The sequence below is a fragment of the Pipistrellus kuhlii genome, unplaced genomic scaffold, assembly GCF_014108245.1.
Source record: "Pipistrellus kuhlii isolate mPipKuh1 unplaced genomic scaffold, mPipKuh1.p scaffold_m20_p_10, whole genome shotgun sequence".
Taxonomy (NCBI): domain Eukaryota; kingdom Metazoa; phylum Chordata; class Mammalia; order Chiroptera; family Vespertilionidae; genus Pipistrellus; species Pipistrellus kuhlii.
This window is the reverse complement of record NW_023425405.1, coordinates 22,890,703-22,910,738: the sequence shown is the minus strand read 5'-3', so window position 1 is coordinate 22,910,738 and position 20,036 is coordinate 22,890,703. Positions and strand designations below refer to the sequence as shown.

The following is a 20,036-nucleotide window of genomic DNA, read 5'->3' as shown; positions in this document are numbered from 1 at the left end:
AAAATTAAATTTAAAATTATATGTGTATTCTCAGTAAAGTACTATTTGTATTAAAAATAAGGCCTATTAATTAATACTAGTAACTGACAACTGGATATTCTTAATGGCTACAATTACTTATATTATAGTTCAAAATATTTAAAGCTAGAATTCACATTAGAATCCCACTACTGACACTTTTCCTGTTTTGTGGTTAATTTTACTGCCATTCTCCCAACTATAGGTGCTTAAAAATTTACTTACCTCTTTCTCTCCCTTTATTTCCTACATCCAGCTGTTAGATAAAACCTAGTAGATAAATACTGTTTGTAATGTCTCTTACATCATTTTTATTCCCTCTACCAATAGACAGGTTAATCTCATTCTATTTCCCACCCACCTATGGTTGGCATGTTTAGTTGAAAGCAGACTTATCTCTGATCTAGCCAGATTAAACAGTGTAAAATGTGACTTCTACTGTGCCTTCTGTTTATAGTTTTCTTAGGCTCATTACTGATAAAATGATTTAAAAAAATATATATATATCTCTATATCTATATCTATATCTATCTATCTATCTATCTATACACACACTCATTGAGGGTTTTTTTTTTCCTTTATATATATTTTTTATTGATTTCAGAGAGAAAGGGAGAGGGAGGAAGATATAAAAACATCAATGATGAGGATCATTGATTGGCTGCTTTCATCCATTCCCCCTACTGGGGCTCAAGCCCGCAACCTGGGAATTGAACCATGGTTCATAGGTCAATTTTCAACCATAGGGCCACACTGGCCATGAGTTTTAAGGCTATCCGTGATTTTGCCCTGAGCTACTTATATTTCTGACTTTAATTTCCTTTCCTTAATACATTGTAATTGTTTGTTCATCCACTATCCCTCTCCTCCCCAATGACTCAGCTTATGCTTTCTTAACATCCACCCTGAGCATGCCTACTTCCTCCTCTACATAGGTACAATATATACATTTAGGAGGCAGACCCACATTGAGAGAACACACTATCAAAAGCCCTGCCCTGTCTTCTCTGGGACCAGTATCCAGTGATCAGTGTATTGCAGCAAGTGATTGATAGTTATAATTCAATCATTTGATCACCTATTTATTCCTTTAATAGATATTTTTAAAGCTTACTTTATGTGCTGAAAATAGTGAATGGAAAAGGTAATGTTCTATCTTCATGGAGCTTATATTAAAAATAGAGAATAAAATAATATTATTTCAAATTGTATTAACTAAGCTCCATATGTAAAATAACAACAACAACATACAGGTAATTGGGAAATGAGAGACAGTTAAGCTTAAACCTGAAAAACAGGAAGAATCAGACTGTGCATATGAGGTGGGACAGACAAGACCTAGATTAGTGGCAACACTGGATGGGGGAGATCAGTGCTCGGATTTTCATTGTACTTTGAAGACAGAGTTGATGGTTTTTTCAGATGGATTAGGCTAGAGTCAGAGGTAAAGAAAGGGAAGTTACAAAGAAGATGTTATTTTTTGTAGGTTGTTTTGTTTGTTTTTCCTTTTATTTGAGGAGTTAGTAGAATAAAAACCCAATTGAAAGAGGTGGAAAAGACTGAAAGAAGGGCAGTTGTGTTGGGTGGGGGAGGGAATCACAAATTCTGTTTGGAAAATATCTACTTAAATATTCCTATTGTACATCTAAACTGGATTGAGGATTAGTCAGGTTGTTGTATGAGTGGGGATAAAAGCAGAAATCTTGGTTGGACATAACAATTTGAGAGTCAGCATGTTGATGATTTCCTCCCACCACTCCAAGGTTCAGAGGAAGAACCAGAAAGAGAAGCTGAGAAGTTTCTATAATAATAAAAGCATAATATGCTAATTAGACTGGATGACCTTCCAGATGAAGCTGCAAGGGAAGCCTGGATCCCAGGTGCCAGATAGAAGCTGGTGCCGGCAGCCTACGGAAGGAAGGCCTACTCTTGTGTAAATTTCAAGGTTCGGGTCTCTGTTATGAGTATAAAGAACATTGTATTGGAAGCCAACTGAAAGCTTTCCAAGAAAGAGAAGCATAGAATTGTTTCAAATGCTACTACATCAAGATGCAGCATTTAAGATGATGACTAATATAATATTGATGGCTAGAAGTCCCTCTAATCTACAATTCCCCTGCCTTATAGTGCCTTTCACAGAGAAGGCATTCAAGCAAGTCATTAGCTGTTTCCTTTGTCACTGCCACATTATATTGTAGCATGAATTTATAGTGACAAGTTTCCTAGTAAAAATGCAGTCCTGGCTTTTGTCAAGAGTAAACTGGAGGCACTCTATCCACTATTTGCGCTAAAAGTTCTTCAATTAGTGTCAATGTTTGATGTCCACTTCCAAAACCAAAGTGACTATGGGTAAGTGACCATTGATATTCATTTCTGTTCCATCTTTTATTCATGCTAGCTGTAGTCGCATTTACAGTTAGAGGAGTCTATTACTTCACAACACCTCCCAAGAGGAGAAAAAGTTATTAAATAAATCAGTATATACATAAAGTGCCAAGTAGTATCCCATGCAAGCCTCCTTTATTCTTTAGGATTTCATGTCTAAAACCAATCTGTTTCTAGAGAGGAACAAGAGGAAAATTGTGCTTTTAACATCCCCCTCATTTCCACATGAACATGCAATAGTAACTGAAGCTCACAATAACCCCACATAGACAGAAGACTGTGGGTAGTCTAACAAAATCTATTCCCCTAAAAGACTCAACTCATTCTAGTTCCAAGCACTTATTTCACAGCATTTCAATAGAATCGCTATTTAAAAGTCGACTTGAGGAATGAACTAAACTTTCTCTCTGCCTGACTCCTCACAGGCCCAATGACCTTTACAAATGACAGCAAATTTCTGTTGAATGAAGGATGAAGGGGAAGAGGAAAACATTAAGATATTTTGTCCTACTTTTCTGTGACTTGTTAAAAATAATCACGGGGCCTATTTGTCACACCCAAGCTTCGTCTCTTTTCCCCGTAGCATCTGACATGCTCAGTGAAAAAAAGTGCAAGTGAAGATGAATTGGCAGCATTATCATTTCAGCTCTGTCTCCTGGTCTTTCTAATTTCGCCTCAGATGAAATATATATACAATATCAAGTCAGTTAAGTGAAAGAAACATCTAAAGGGAGAAGGAGAGGAGCCGAGCCCTTTCTCTAGTACAGAAAGTGCTATTAAACAATATCTGTCTCTTTCACTTTCAGTAGTCCAGTTATACCCCAAGTCGGCATATCTATAAAATGAAAATGTGTTTTCCTTTGGAAAATGGAAATGACAGATGGTCCGGGGAGGCAGAGGACTGAGAGGAAATGAAAGGGAGAAAATAGAGGATTTAGGCTGAATAAATACTAACAACCATTAAACTGAGCTAAGGGAAAAGATTGCATTCTGAAAGACATTGTCCGGATGACATGTTTTAAGTTAAAATGAAACAATCCATTCAAGAATCTATAGTAGAAAATAATACGGCCCTGAAAATAAAATGAAGACATAGAATCATACCACATAATTTAGAGCTAAAGGAAACTTTCAAGATTCACCAAGTCAACTGGTAAGGATTGTTTATATGGTCTCCTTGATGCACAATCACTAAGCCCCTTCTTCAATACACTAAACAGAGAACGTCTTTGTCAAAATGTCCCTTCCTGATGTTGACACCTCTTCCTTAGTTTGGACTAACGTGGTAAGAAATACTTCCACAAATTTGATTACCACTAAGTCAAATGTTTTTGTGTCTTCTGATTTGGTGTTTTTTGTTTTGTTTTGTTTTGTTTTGTTTTGTTTTTAACCCTATTATTAATCTCTAGATCTGTTTTATATTTATCAGGCTTCATAGTTACTTATATTTAAAACACTATGCTAGCCCAAACCGGTTTGACTCAGTGGGTAGAGCGTCGGCCTGGGGACTGGAAGGTCCCAGGTTCAATTCTGGTCAAGGGCATGTACCTTGGTTGCAGGCACATCCCCAGCGGGGGGTGTGCAAGAGGCAGCAGGTCAATGATTCTCTCTCATTGATGTTTCTAACTCTCTATCCCTCTCTCTTCCTCTCTGTAAAAAATAAATAAAATATTTAAAAAAATTAAATAAATAAAACACTATGCTAATGTTCATAATTCACTTTTAGTTAATTACCCAAGATATTATTTGTTTTAAATGGGCATTGTTGATCTATATTGAAGTTATGTTTAAGCAAACCACTACATTTTTGTCTTATTATTTGTTTTTCTCTCCCATAATTCACTGTTAAGTTGGTTAGATTTTGTGTTACCTATACTTAAGCAGTTGTGCTATTAAAACTAAGTGTGAGCATTGAACTTTTAAAATTTGGTCATGGCCAAGTACCTTGATCTGGCTAGTAAAATATGAGAAATGGCATTTTCTATTTCTGTACAGAAACATTTAAGAAAGCTAGGAAGCAACCCTTTCCCCACCCCCACTCCCTGGCTATAATATTATCACATGTTCTTATAATATTGCAATAAGTTCAAGATAGCTTTGAATGAAGAGTGCACACATGTAAGGTACATGTCCTGCAGAGTCTTGAAGGGAAGAAAAATTTGATATCATTTTCTGCTGTGTAACTTATCCTGGCTATGATAACATAAATTAGAACTAGTACAAGAATTCCATATTTGGAATGATCCAGATGTGCATCAGCAAATTCAGATCATGCTATATAATAAAAGGCTAATATGCAAATTGTCCCCTTGACTGGAAGTTTGACCAGGATTTTGACCAGGGGTGTGGGGTCAGCCCACCAACCTCCCTCATCCCTTCTTCCTGGCCAGCCTGGCCTGATAGGCCCAGATCGGGGCGGGCTGGCCGGATATCACATCTGCACAAGTTCATGCACCGGGCCTCTAGTCACTAAATAAAATAATGATTATTTTGACAGCATGTGCAGCTAGTACACATTTATTTTGTCCTCATATACATTCCACAGTGTGTGAGTTTGTGCAAGGGCCATTCATTATATATATGGCAAGACAATAGTTTGGTGAACAAAAGACTAAGAGATGCTCAAATATTCATAGGTGTTTGTGAGCCAAGAAAAAATTTAGATATTCTAGAAGAAATTGTATGTCAGAAAAAGTAACATTTTAAACCTGGATTCCTGGAAAATATTTGAAATGTACATTTCATATCAAACTATTAGATCATGCTGCCTGAGTAAAATGTCTATGAAAAGGAGATGTGTAGGGAAACAACAAAACAAACAAACAAACAAAAAAACAAAAAAAAACAAAGGCTCTATTTCCTAATTCAATCAGAAGTACCTGGAATAAAGGTACCTCTTCATAAGTCAGTTACCTTAATTAAGTAAAAACATCTATAAGTAACAAGAGACAACAAGTGGAAAATACCTGATTTAATCCCTAAATTATATGTATGTCATTAATTTTGCATTTGTTATACTTGTTTGTTGTTGTATTAGAAATAAAGTGCTTTTATTGTTTATATGCTTTTCATGGGTTCCTCATTCTCACTATTTTACACATGATTTCAAGTTGCTGAATTGTAAATAATTTTAGCTTTAGGAAAATAACCACCAAGTTTGGGAAGGAATGTTTTATAAGTAATCAGTAATTAACCACTTCGAGGGGGAAATGTGATATTATTTTTCCTTTATGGTTGATTCCCAGAAACAATTTACCAAATGGCAGGAATATATTTAATAACATAGTTCCAATTTTCAAAAGTAATTCAGATTTCAACAAATAATTGACAGAATTTTGAGAAACATATGCTACCACTTAACTGTATTAAGAAAAATATCTTGCCTAATTCTTTTTTTGTTCTAATGAAGTAACATATACACCCACTGAAATACCTATTTTCCCTGGTTGAATTTATTCCTATGTAATTAATTATTCATAAAATATTATTTAGCTGTTTTTATTAGCTGTAACATTTTATATATTTAATAAATGTTTTCTTAGAAGCACAATAGGAAAGAACAAAGAAGTTTTGAGACAGATGAGTCAGAGTTGACTTATCTTCCATTTTACATTTTGGCTGTGTAACCCTAAGCAAGTGAATGAGTATAGGCAAGTGCATGTATGTTTAAAACACACACACACACACACACACACACACACACACACACAGAATGAGATATATGTGGCTGGTGGGAGGCACTTGAGGGCTGACAGCAGAGCCACAGGCCTGCCCCTGAGGACACCCTCAGATTCTCAGTCCCTCAGGCATTTCATCTTGGAAAGGTGTTCTAAGAAGCGGTTCCTAATTTTCAGACTTTCAAAGTCAACTGCTAAGAACTCAACAGCAGGAAGATCAGATTCCTCACAGGGAAACAAAGGCCTACAAAGTGTGTTTTCTCAATGGCAACAAATCCAGCCTCAGACAGGCATCCTTGGGGGTGTGGAATGTAAGACACCATATCTTTTAGGCAGCAAAGACATGACCTTCCTCCAAGCCCACGAGAATGAGAGACACCCACAGCTCTCACAGAACCAGCTCTTCCTTCAGAAAGAAGCCCTCTAGGGAAGAAACCCATGGACAGAAAGAGGCCCCTAAAGGGGCTTATGCCTCCTGAGGAATCCAGACCAGATCTGCACGTAGAATTTGACAACCATGAAATGCCTGGCCACCATGTGGAACTAGAAGACAGGCCAACCCCACATTTATGACCCAATTGAACCTTAATTACCTCCCCAAAGTCCTTATGGCTAAACACAGTCACACTGGGAGCTGGGGCTTAAACATGAATTTTTTGGGGACTCAAATATTCCATAACAACTCTTCACTTAGAAAGTGGTATGCTAAAACAAACACCACACAAGTACAGAGCATCAAATAAAATGAAGAGTGTACACAATAATAGTACTTATTATTTTTTATAATTAGATTTATTGCAAACATTTTTTATGATAAATCAACTTGGTGATTTTTTTCATTGTGTACTTTATTTTAGAGCTTCTCTGATTAGATGTGTTTCCTCCTTTCAGAGTTTGGAACTGAACATTAAATGCCATTTTATGAAAATTAATTTAAGTTTTATATGTAGCAATTCACTAATTATGGCATTTATTTAGGTGTGTAACATGATGTAAAAACGTTATTTCTAAATTGCTAATTAATTTCCCAGAATTATTTTTTGCCTGTGTGTATGAAAGGATAACAAAAATATAATTAAAATTATTACCTACAGTTAACTGGGGAAGATAGGTCAAGAAACAAGGAGAAAAGCAAGCTTTTTTTTTTTTTTTTAAACATACCTTATAATTAATTTTGACTTTGAAACCAGGTGAATATTTTACCTATGCTAAAAATCAAACCATACAACAGTCTCTAGACACTGGGACAGGAGGGGTAAGGAGGCTAAACAAATATAGCTTACATTATAACAATGTCTGCAAATCAGATAGAAAATAAGTATTTAAATTAATTTAAGTTACGAACCTAGATTTTTATTAAAAGAGAAATAAAATGTGTGTGTAAAATGTGAGGTATCACAATAAATACATCATGCCATTTCTCTTTAAGATATTAATAGCTGATCTCACAACTGAAAAGACTAGAAGCAAACAAATGAGCCTTGGCTATATGTGCTACAAAGCAAGAAGAGTCCAATGAGTTAATGTCAAAAGGACAAAAATAATTTGACAGAATTCCCAGTAGACAACTTAAACAGCATAAAGAAATACTAATGATATGCTGAACTAAATTAAATTAAATATACAAAAATTCATAAGATAATTATACTGAAAATATAAATATATTTGGATACCATTGAAGTTGCTAGGGCACCAACTCATAGCTGTGAATTGTTTATTCTACCTTTTCCTTATGTTTAGATGCAAAGTACCCAAACGCTGACTGGGTAAATTTCCTTTTCATGGAACTCCAGGAAATAGAAAGTGGGAAGATAGTATTAGAAGATTTCCATTTGCAAATAAGAAATAAGTGGATGCAGAAACTTTCATTATTACCTTAATGATGAAATACTAAAAGATTACACGGTGATCCATAAAAAGTTCTTGCTTCAATATGAATCTGTAATATCGATTTGCAGAAATATTGAAAAGAGGGAAGCAATTAACTCCACCAGGCAATATCAGCACATTCAGAATAATCTGATACAATCTGGGTCAGTGGTCGGCAAACTGCGGCTCGCGAGCCACATGCTGCTCTTTGGCCCTTGAGTATAGCTCTTCCACAAAATACCACGTGTGGGTGCACACGTACAGTATGATTGAAACTTCATGGGCCATGTGCAGAAGGAGGTTTTTGGCCTGGGCAAGCCTATTTTGAAGAAGTGGGGTTCTAATGCCGAGCCATACTCAAGGGGCCAAAGAGCTGCATGTAGCTGGCAAGTTGCAGTTTGCCGAACACTGATCTGGGTGATTTAAAGATGAGCTGGGTATTGGATGATATTAAGGAACTACTATTCATTTTCTAGAGTTCTTAATTACATGGTAATTAACTTAAGAAAAAGTTTGATTCCTACAAGATAACTGGGAATAATAGCTTTTTAAAAAATAATGCAGAAAATAAATGAATATGCACAAATACATTAAAACAGGATAGGGAATGTAAAAAGTCATCACAAAGTTGACAATTGTTGAAGCAAGGCAACTCCTGAATCTGAGCGTGTCCTCAGGGGCAGGGCTGTGGCTCTGATGTCAGCCCTCCAATTATAAATGGGAGTTTGGGCAAAACCTGTTTGGCTCAGTGGTAGAGCGTTGGACTGCGGACTGAAAGGTCCCAAGTTCGATTCCGGTCAGGGGCATGTACATTGGTTGTGGGCACATCCACGGTGGGGGGTGTGCAGGAGGCAGCTGGTCGATGTTTCTCTCTCATCGACGTTTCTAGCTCTCTATCTCCCTTCCTCTCTGTAAAAAATCAATAAAAATATATTAAAAATAAATAAATAGGAGTTTGTCATACAATTCTCTTTATTTTGAGCTTGAAAATTTCCTTAATAAAAAGTGAAAATAAAAAGTCACAGAAAGCCAAAATCATGTGGAAGCTGAATTTATAAGGAGAAAGCAGGCTTAGGCAGATTAATGGGGAAAATGGTTAATCTCTAAAGATTTCTAATTGCAGTCCTTGAAATACTACAACTAATCCTTTTTAAAAATCTTTATTGTTAAAAGTGTTATATCTGTCTCTCTCTTTCCCCCATTAACCTCCTCCAGCCTGCTCCCACCCCCTGCCCCAGGCTTTCACCACCTAATTGTCTTTGTCCATAGCTTATGCATATATACATACAAGGTCTATGTGTATATAGATCTTCCTGCCTTTTAAATGTAAGTTGGTGATTTTCCAACTAAACAAGCCAAACTAAAGTACTATTTCAAAAGGACTAAAAAATGTTTTGTACTGACATCACTAATTAAGATGAAAATGAACCTTTATTTACCACCTGAATATTATGAAAAATTCAAAAGCACTATTGGATTTTGATACATATTCCCTTTAAATTACAAACTTGTTTTGTGTAACTCTATGAAGGAGAGCAACAAACCTTTGTCCATTTGATGGCCTTGGGAATCTCATTCCTTATTAGGTCACCCAGTAAAGAGGTAAACTCAGTTAGCCTGGCTCAACAGAAGGGTTTCAAAGTCTGGAACTAAAACTCCAACACCTTTTTGAAAAAATAAGGTCTTGTCTTGAACCCAGACAACACGGCCCACAGCTGCAAAGCCTCATAATGCCAATCACTTCTCCTTCAACCCGTGAGTTCCCAGCTCTGATGAGGGATGTTTCTATTAGAATCCTACCTCGCATGGCCCTTCGCCTCGGTTTATGCACCCTGTGCTGGATAGAGCTATCACAGAAAAGTTTAGTGTTCTCACTATTATTGTAACTTTTGTGCTCTACGTACCCCTCCACATTTGTTTGTTTTAAAACAAAAATGACAGGTGTTCAATTAATTGAAAAAATGCATGGCATCAGCTGTTCTAGGAAACAGGTGGAGAGATTTCTGAGTTAGCCTCCTACACTTTATTGAAGGCTCGATTATAGTTTCTGGGGACAGAGGATTCTATGCGACAGATTTTAAGTAATAGACACTCTGTTTTTGAGAGACCTTAAAAATAATTAAGCAGTCAAAATTAAACATTCTAAAAACACTCCTTGCTAGGAGAAATGACCATTCAATATAACACTGTGAGAAATGTTCAAGCAGCACGAGAAACTAAAAGGCCTATAAAATACAGGCAAAATCCTTGCAGACTGGGCCATCTTAAGATAATTGCACAGGAAAAGAACGAAAGCAAAGGAAGACATCCTGGTATGGGTTCCACAGGTAACAAGCCTGAAAATCACTACTCTGTCCTAACAAATAAAACGTTGAGCAGACTGAAAACTCAACAACTCTTCCTGGATTCAAAATAGAAGGGAGGACATGGCAAATGGCTGCCCCCAATGCTGGATACAGAAAACATATTTAAAAAAAGGAAACCAGACTCACCAAAGCAGAGACTTCACGCCTAAACAGTCGACATGCAGCAGCCAGGGCCAAGCGAGAAAATGTCCGCTGGAGCTGGAGGCCTCCTGCAAACAACTCAGCGAGTTAGAACTCCTAGGGGTTCTTGTCATAGGGGACACTCGGGATGCTGAGAAATTAACATCCAAGACTCATCCACATTCCCTCAGTAAACATCGGAGAAACATTCTGGTGGGCTTCCATCAAGGAGAGGGGAAATGGAGCCATTTTTAAATACTCCTTTGGGTCCTGATCTCAACAAGGCAGGGACTCAGGGGAAACTATTTAACTAGAGCCTAATTCCTAACCATCTCTAGCTGGCTCTAGGCTTCCACGTGAGAAATGTAAAATCCCATGCTAGTCACCCTGGCCCACTAAAGGGAAAGGAAGAAAATGAGAAACACGTGAAATGCATGGCCCAGCAGCTCGCCAAAAGATTGAGACCTAATAATAGAACTTAGAATGCTTACCTTGCCCTACACTTTACCACCAAGTTAGTAAAGACCTATTTACAGCAGTTCCTGTCACCTAGTCAGGCACTGTGTCTGACTATCAAGAAAAAATGATGAGTTATACCATCCAGGAAAAACAACAACAACAAAACAAAAAAAGCCCACAGTTTGAAAAGCCAGAGCAAGAATCAGAATGAGACTTAGCAGGAATGTAGCAATTATGAGGCCAGGAATTTAAAACATATATGATTAATATGTTAAGGACTTTCATAGGTAAACTTGACAGCATACCAAAATATATGGACAATGTAAGCAGAGACATGGAAAGTCTAAGAAAGATCCAAGCGCTAGAAATGCCAGAAATAAAAAAATATATATATGTCGTAAGGTTATCTTTGATGGGCTTATTAGTATACTGGACATGGCTGAGAAAAGAATCTTTGAGCTAGACATACCAATAGAATCCTCAAAAACTGAAAAGCAAAAGAACAAAAACTAAAATATAGGAACAGAATATCTAAGAATTATGGGACAATCACAGAAGCATAACATGCACAAAATGGAAAGACTAGAGTGTGACAGAAGAGATAAAGGAACAGAAGAAATATTTGAAAAAATAATGACTAGGAATTTACCCAAATTAATGTCAGACACAAAAAATATTAGTCCAGGAACAAACAGAAGGAAGGAAGAATCTTTTGTTTTTATAAAGAATTCACACAACCTGTGAAGGGGAAAAGAGTTATTTCAAGATGGTTTTGGATTAGTTGTAAATGTATATTGCAAGCTCTATGACAACCACATACAAAAAGAAAAAAAAAAGTATAACTGATAAGAAAAAAGAGAAAATGGAATAATATGAAATGCTCAATCAAAACCACAGAGGCAGAAAAAGAGTAGAAGACAAAAATAGAAACAGAACAAGGACAACAAATAGAAAACAGTAATGTGGTGGATATTAATCCAACTATATCGATAATTAATTTGAACATCAATGGTCTTAATGCAGAGTAGATTAAAAAACACAACCTATATGTTGTCACTTTAAATATAAAGGCACATGTAGATTCCAAGTAAAGGAATGGAGAAAAATATACCATATTAGCCCTAATCAAAGGAAAGCAGGAGTCACTATATTAATTTCAGACAGAGCAGATTTTGAAGAAAAATTATCAAAGATAAAGAAAGCCATTACATAATGATAAAGTGGTCAATTCTCCAAGAAGACATAACAATCCTTAAAGTTTATGTGCCTAACAACAGAACATCATATTGTGTGAGGCAAAAACTAACAGAACTGCAAAGACAAATAGATGAATCCACTATCATTGTCGGATACTTCAACACTCCTCTCTCAGAATGGGACAGATCCAGCAGGCAGAAAATCAGTAAGGACATAGTGCAATTCAACAGCACCATCAATCAACTGAGTATAATTGACATCTATAAACTACTTCATCCAACAAAGGCAGAATACCCATTCTTCTCAGGCTCCCATGGAACATTCACAGAGATAGACCACCTTCTGAGCCATATAACAAGCAGTAGCAAATTTAAAAATAAATATAAAAAAGAAATCATCCGACGTCTGTTCTCAGACTACAATGAGATCAAACTACAGATCTATAACAGAAATAGAACTGGAACATTCCAACATAGACAGAGATTAAACAATAATAATAATACATGGGCCTGGGTTTGAAAAGAGACTTTGCTTGGGGTGATGGGTGCACCATGCAGTGTGCAGATGACATGTGATTGAGTCATACACTTGAAACCTGTATGGTTTTGTGAACCAATGTCACCCCCAATAAATTCAATAACAAATAAAAATGATGATGCCCTAACTGGTTTGGCTCAGGAGATAGAGTGTCGGCCTGCAGCTGCAGGGTCCCTAGTTTGATTCCAATCAAAGGCGCATGCCCAGGTTGCAGGTTCAATTCCCAGTGGAGGGCATGCAGGAGACAGCCAATCAATGATTCTCTCTCATCATTGATGTTTCTTTTTTCTTTTTTTTTTAAATATATTTTATTGATTTTGTACAGAGAGGAAGGGAGAGAGATAGAGAGCTAGAAACATCGATGAGAGAGTCATCGATCAGCTGCCTCTTGCACACCCCCTACTGGTGATATGCCCGCAGCCAAGGTACATGCCCTCGACCGGAATCGAACCCAGGTCCCTCAGTCCCCAAGCCGACGCTCTATCCATTGAGCCAAACCGGTCTCAGCTCATCATTGATGTTTCCATCTCTCCTTCTCTTCTTCTTCCTCTCTGAGATCAATAAAAATTTATCTAAAAATAATGATAATAAAAAATTCAGAAAAATAATAATACACAGGTAAAAAATAAATCTCACAAGAAATTTCTAAATATACTAAGTGAAGCGACATCTTATCAAAATTTGTGGGATTGAGACTGTGAATGACTAAAAATTTAAGTATCTGTTAAGCTTTGGAAATGCTGAAACTAGAACTGATTTCTGGCATTACTTTCACACACTGCCTAGGATTCCCAAGACCCTCAGGTTAGCACTTTATAAGTTCCCTTCTACTCGTAACACTGAGATTTGTGAACACCATTAAAACTAATAAAATTGGCCAGTTACAAATGTACTTCCAACAACAAGTTTTTGAAATCCAGGTCCAACATGTTGTGAGAGTTGAGGGGAAGACACAGTTAGATACCTCTAAAACTTAAGAGAACAGGGTAGGGATGTGAGAATAGCTGTGCTTTGGGTGTGACCAGCAATTTTCCTTGATAAGCAACCCAAAATAGCAATGTTGATCTTTTCATCTTTGACCATAGACAGTTTTATTTGTGATTAAATAAATAACTAAAACAAACAAACAAAAAAGCAGACCTTTATGTGATGCTTTGTCTCCACTTCTGAAGTGGACCTTATACTACCCTCTAGCCCAGGCCTCACATTGCAGGCAGAATGATCTGGAAAAGCAAACCTCTGTGAGCTCTCAAATGCCCTTGGCCTAAAATCTAACCTCCTTGACTTGATGTACAAACTCTTTGACAATATGAACCTAATCTACACCTGATTTTTAAAAAAAATATGAGATGCAATGAAATCAGTACTTATGGGGTAATTTATAGCATTGAATACATATATTTACAAAATACATATTTAAATTGAACAATCTAATTTTCCACTTAAGGAATCTAGAAAAGAACAAATTAAACCAAAGTAACCAAGAGAAAGGAAATAAGAATTAGAGCAGAAATTAAACAATTTTCTGAAAACAGGAAATCATTTCAAATGAGTACATTTTATTAATGAAAAACTGAATTTCTAAGACCAAAAAGAAAAAAAATATTAGAGGCATGTACAACCTCTCAACAAGACTCACATAATGTGGGTAATTACCCCCAAAGAAGGGAGACTTGGGTGTTAATCAGCCGAACACTTTTAAAATTCAATTATCTTGCAATTTCTCTCACTACCTCCCCAACATGTTTTATTCCTTTAACAAGTATATATTGACTACCCATTATATTCTAGATACTGTTCCAATATCCACAATAACTCTTTTGGTAATAAAAATTTTAAAAGCTCCTAATTAACTTAGTGTAAATTTGTGGTATAGAGTCCCAAACACACCCATTCTACACATCCCCACACAAAAAGACCATTCAAATTATTGTCTTTTAGCAGATTCAGCTCCAAGCTAAGAATCCCTGAACGATATATTTTCCTCCTGCTTCTTTTGAAATTGTTTCAATAATCATCTATCCTTAGACCCAAATTTATAATTAACCTTCACAAACACATAAATAATGAAGGGAGGGGAGAAGAAAGATAAGGGAAATGAGAGAAATCTTGAAGCCCCTGTGTGTGGACCTTCCCTCTCCATGTTGGACTTTGTAATTGGTCTCCAACACATACTAGAATTGGATTCTCAGTGCAGGCCTGGAGATAATGAGCAATGATGGGAAAGGGACCCTCGAGGAAAATTAACTTCCTCTTGAAATGGAAACTCCTCTGACAAGGCACCAGGCCTCTAGTATATTATATATAAATGCAAAAAACAAACAAACAAAAAACACTTTAAACAATGACTTCTAATATTTTCTCTTTTTTTAATTTTTAAAAAAATTATCACAATATATAACATTGAATCCAAGTACCAATAACATGTGACATCACAGTCTGAAATACTTAGTAAGGCCAATGATATTTGTCACTTTAATATTTTAAGTCATCTGTGGTATTGCAAGGACCCTTTCTCTGAAAGGTTGGCCAGGTAAGGAGAAGAGGGAGTGGATATCTTGTCTACTAGATATTGTATTTTTTTGTAGGCATCCAAAAGAGAAGGGGCATGGTTCATTGGGTGGCCTGGAACACAGTCCTATTGTCATCAATTAAGTTCCACCATCCTGTAGTTAAGACTTGACATGGCAGAGACAGTACAAACTACATAATAACACCAACCCCATGGTTTAGCAAAGTTAACACTTTTTTAAAAAGTGAAGAATCATAAGGGGCAATAACTATTGAGTTGCATTTACATTAAGCTAAACCTATATTTTATTTTATTTTTTAAAATATAATCAATAAGTTAGAGTACCTAGCTGTTCTCATGTTTTCTTCATCTGCAAAAAAGTTCTAATGAAAACGAGTGAAACACTCTTGAAAAGTAACTCAACACTCTTCTTCAAATTCCTTTGGAAAATGAGTTATTTGAAAAATCTTCTGATACCACATTGAATAAATCTGAGTGAGAGTCCTTGATAGAGAATAAAGTCAGAGGTGTCCTTTCCAAGTTACTTTTATGACTAGCCCCAAACCTTAACTACCAGCTAAGAGTTCATACTAATGATTAACCCAGGAACAAAACTCTTCTACAATATTAATTGATCTAATAAAATATTCTTCCTTGGGCTGCTTTTCATGCATTCATTTTATTATCAAGTCGGCAACCAGTCAAGGAGTTATAATTCTTTTTTTTTTTTTGTACCTGTATTCTAGGGTGAAGTAATAGATACTATGATGAGACAGCCCTTTGTAATACTGCTTCAGATAAACTAAAAATAATTAAAGTTGTAACATATCACAGAAGATATCAAGGTGAGATTCTAATTTATGGTGTTGGGTGCATGAATTTTAGAGGGATTTAGTATTTTCCCCTGCAGTCAGTTCCTCATGGGCTCTCCTAGCCTTAATAATGGCCTTCTTACTGAAAGACAACTTTATAATTTGTTTAAATATGAAAACATTATCATCTTAAACCACCATGCCCAAACCAAGAATTACACATAATATATTATGCAAGTGATAAATACTATATTTGAAAATTGGTATTTTTATAATTATATTGTTAAAATTAGTTTTATCACTTTCTCTGCTGCAGGACACTTTCCTTGCTAAATTAGAAACCTAAAATTGTGATATATTTAATATAAGCTAAGCAAGAAAATTCCTCTAAGTTTTACAGATATAGGCTGCTATCTGGAAAAGCTAGAGAGTGTGTGTGTGTGTGTGTGTGTGTGTGTGTGTGTGTGTGTGTCCCTTTACACTTTGTTCATAAATCCTGAGACAAAGCTCAGATAATTTACTCTCTGGTTCTAACTTTGGATTTGTTTTTCAACCTCCACCATTACCTTTTGGCAAACCCATTGCAGGGTTATTTTTAAGTTACATTTTCTAATAAACCCATGGAGTAAAGAATGGTTTGTTGACCTACCTCAAAGCAAAGGCCTGAATACTGTTATTAAGTAAAGAGATATTTCCCCGTCTATCATTAGATCTTTATAACTGACCTCCCTGTGTAATGACTTAACTTTAATTCTCTATTTACTGGTTAGTATGGCCCACAAGAAAAGTTGAAATAAATAAAAAGTGTTAATATAGGGGAGACATTCTCTGAAAACTCAGGTCTATTCTAAACATAGCTTGAATCAAATAAACCTGAGAACTATCCAATCATCTGCTCTGTGACATTGTACATCAAGCAATGATTTCATTCCACTAACCATCTGGATCTTCTTTGTCGGATCATCTTTTTTTTCAGGAATTTCAATTTATTTTGACTACAGGAGAAATGGTCAAAGTTCTTTTGACTGAAGATAACTTTTAGGATGAGAGGAAAGTAAATACTCATAAATCTACCACAAACACATTTTTATTCCAATTATCTCTCAATTATTTTCTACATTGATTTTTAAAATCACACACAAAAATTATGAAACTCTGCCTCAAAAACACATAATTTTTCTTCCACTGTTATTATCTATGCAATTTTATTATTTTCTCTTACAATTCTTAAAATATTCATTCTATTCTCTATACATTTTCTTACCCAATCATCATACAATTTCAGAAAAACCTATTATTCCAACCTACAGCTCAAAACAGATAAAGTATGAAGAAGTGGGTATCATATATTTAACAAAAACATCATTTTATTATTCCTTAGCTCATCATTGGTTACACTGGAGCACTCAAAAAATGTATTTCCAATGCAGAGATCATTTTAGAAAATCATCAGCAAAACAACAGTAAAATTAGTTTCACCAATTCAATTTTAACCTGTGGGCCAGACTGAATTTCATCTAAAACCTGATTATTTTCCAAAGAGATATGTTCTCTAAATAACTGGACAGAACCAGTATATCAGCTGAGTGTTTGGAGCAGTTACCCAGTGACACAAAATAGAATCAATTTTCAAATTTTGTGGTCACAAAATTCCTAGAAAACTTTTTCTTAAGACCTAAAGGAGAGCATCAAATACTCACAAAAATCCAACTTTCTCTGAATCTATTTTTGTTTCAACTTTGCTATAGTTTCTGACCACTAATAAGGTGAGTTCATTGAGCCCACAATGGAGCCCACTTCTGGGGTAGATAGGCAGGCTTCTCTGGATGCCCTTTGTTGGGTAGTTAGGCAATAAAGCACTGTGGAAGCTGAAAGTACTAGGCTTCATTTGGGAAAACGTTTCTATGCCATGGCTGGAAATCCATGGAGGCAGAAAGGTAGTGAGCAAAAGAAGACTGTAAACTCTTCACTTTGACACTTTGCCTATAGGTTATGGTTCCCTTTGAAATGAGTTTTAGGGGTAAAATAGGCAGGTTTAGGGCATTTTAGGAAGAGAGAGGGTCCATCTGGGAGAACTACAAAGGTGGGGACTTAGAGCTGCCAAAAGGCATACATTCATAGAAAAAGAGGTGCCAGGATAAGGGGAGAGGGAGACATCCATTCACATAAGATAGGGAAAAGCAACAGGGTATGGGGAGAAAGAGGAAACAAACTTTCATAGGGGATAGAGAAATGCAGACAAATGAGAGAAAGAGAAAAACAAGTTATCACAGGGGATAGAGAATTTTGAAGGGGGAACAGGGTCACCACATGGGTTTTAAGCTTTGAAGTTGATATTCTACCAATTGAAAGGCAGCATCAAGAAACAAAGAACTGCAGCCTTTAGAAGCCTTAGGAAAAAGGAGCTTAGCGGGTTACCTGCTTTGGGACCCCCTCCCTACAGGAGAGTCTGTACTTGTTTCCAATAAATTTCAACCTTTCATATACTACCTTTTGTCCCTGGCTTCATTCTTTGAATCAACCTGGATAAGAACCCAGGAAAGAAATCACCCTTGCATCCTGCTCAGGAAACAACCACTCCACTCACCTTGAATTAGAAAATAACAAACTGATTATACAAAGCTTAACAAAGTTAGGAGGCCCGGAGTCCAATTCTGGCAATTAGATTGTTGTTGTAACTTTAGTTGTTTTAAAACATCTGTAATTGGGATTGCTGGGTTTCAGTGACCAGAGACCAAGGGTCAGGTGCGTATGACACTCTCTAGAGAAGCCTGCCTCACTCCCTGTCCTCCAATGCACTCATTGTGAAGAAAGGAGGTTGTTGCAAGACTGGAAAGATGGGTTGATAATGCTGTTGTTCTCAAACAAATCATTCTGAACTATAAAATCACCATGCTATTTATGTAAACTATTTGCATGAATAGTCATTACACTGTATTAAGTCCAAACTTTTCAACTTTGCTCACTCCTTTCTATAACCTGGGGGACTCTGGAGAAAATGATTTAGATTGAGGCCTACCACATTTACTATTATAATAAAAATAACTTCCATTTATTTAGCACTTAAATATCCCTGGTGTCATATTAAGCAGTTCATATTATCCCATTTAATTCTCAAAATAGTATTAAGAGATTAAATTATCCCCATTTTTGCTGCCGAGAAAAATGAGGCATACAGTTTCTCAAAGTCCTGAAGCAGATATTTAAATATAAATTTGTCTAATCCTAAATCCTCTCTTTTTATTTATTATTTTTTTAATAATCTGTATTGTTGTATTACATATATTCCCTTTTCCCTCCTTGACCCCTTCTATCTTTTCCCCACTTCCTGCTCCAGGCCTTTGCCACCTTATTGTCTAATTATTCCATTTAGAAGTTGACAATTCTGAGTCTTGAAGACATTACATAATTTTTTAATTGTTTTTAATTTTTAACATTTTAATACAGATCAGTCTGTCAGGTTCATTTCAGCTCCTTCACCACCAAACCTGGGTACAGGGACTGCTTCAGCTTCTCAGCCTTCTCTTTGTCTGTGATGACTAAGGCATAAAGATATCTGCTGCATCGGACTTTGAACTTCACATCATCCTTATTTTTCTTGATCTTGACAGATTTGGCATCATTTCACCTGGCTGTGAGCTGGAAGTCCTTGATTTCCTCTAAATTTTGAGGCATGGCTACCAGGCACATGGTCAGCAAAGTGGCATGAAGCAAAGAGGGGGGGGGGACTACATAATTTTTAAAAAATTATGAGCTAGGATATTATGGACTCACTCAAATACACAAAGGAATGTACTTTAAGCTGTCTTTATAGCATTTGGGAGCTGGATACATGATCAGGGACTTAAATAATTTTAATTTTTGTTGCAGAAATATTTCTTCCACATATTATCGATTCCCTGAAAGGATGTTGAGATTGGTAGCTCATTAGTCCCTGCTCTAAATGGCCTCAGTAAGCTGTGATTTTAGAGGATTTGCATGTTTTTCCATAATATTGCTGTTCCTTCCTTAGGGAATAAGGTGTCAATTATTTTATATTTTGCCACTCTGTCTTCATATAGTAGATCCTATCATCCCTCCTTTT

The 20,036-nt window shown here is 36.2% G+C and overlaps 1 pseudogene; it reads right to left on the bottom strand.

The window, feature by feature from the left end:
• Positions 1-19,378: 19,378 nt before the first annotated feature.
• On the bottom strand, positions 19,379-19,627 carry LOC118711232 (annotated as a pseudogene).
• Between the last annotated feature and the right edge of the window lie 409 nt (positions 19,628-20,036).